The following is a 577-nucleotide window of genomic DNA, read 5'->3' on the forward strand; positions in this document are numbered from 1 at the left end:
GGCCGGGCCCTCCGGGAGCAGGGGCATGCCGGGCGGTAGGTACCCCCGGGCCGGGCCGGGTGGGAATCGCCAGCTACTGGGGGCTTCTGTTTTTTTTAATCCTTACTTGGGGTTTTGGGCTTTTTTTTTTTTTGCATGTTTCAAGTTTCTTATTAGTCGCGGCGAGATACGCGTCTGTATTTGTACGCGAAACGCGCTTAATAGGTTGTATTTTGGCACCTCTCAGAGCTAGACAAGACTATTTAATTTGATAAGTCTCGCTTCTGCAGCTACGTGTAATTTTCTTCTGCTAAAAGTCCTTTGGAATCGCTGCAAAAATGTAATGAATATGCAAAGCAGCCAGCTCTCAAACCCAAATCCGGTTTGTCTTCAGAGACTTTTCAAAACGCCCAAAGTGATCAAGATTTATTATGAAATAATCACTTCTGCCTAAAATACAGGGATGTGATGTTTCGCACTTTCTCCTCGCGCGTATTCCTAATTTAATTGGTGACAGCTCCGATACAATTCACCTAAAATTTAATCACTTAGGGTTGCTGAATCGCTCTTTCTTCTAGCGCAGCCTTAAAAAGCAGGA

The sequence above is a fragment of the Eurypyga helias genome, unplaced genomic scaffold (assembly GCF_000690775.1).
Source record: "Eurypyga helias isolate BGI_N326 unplaced genomic scaffold, ASM69077v1 scaffold13822, whole genome shotgun sequence".
NCBI classification, from domain to species: domain Eukaryota; kingdom Metazoa; phylum Chordata; class Aves; order Eurypygiformes; family Eurypygidae; genus Eurypyga; species Eurypyga helias.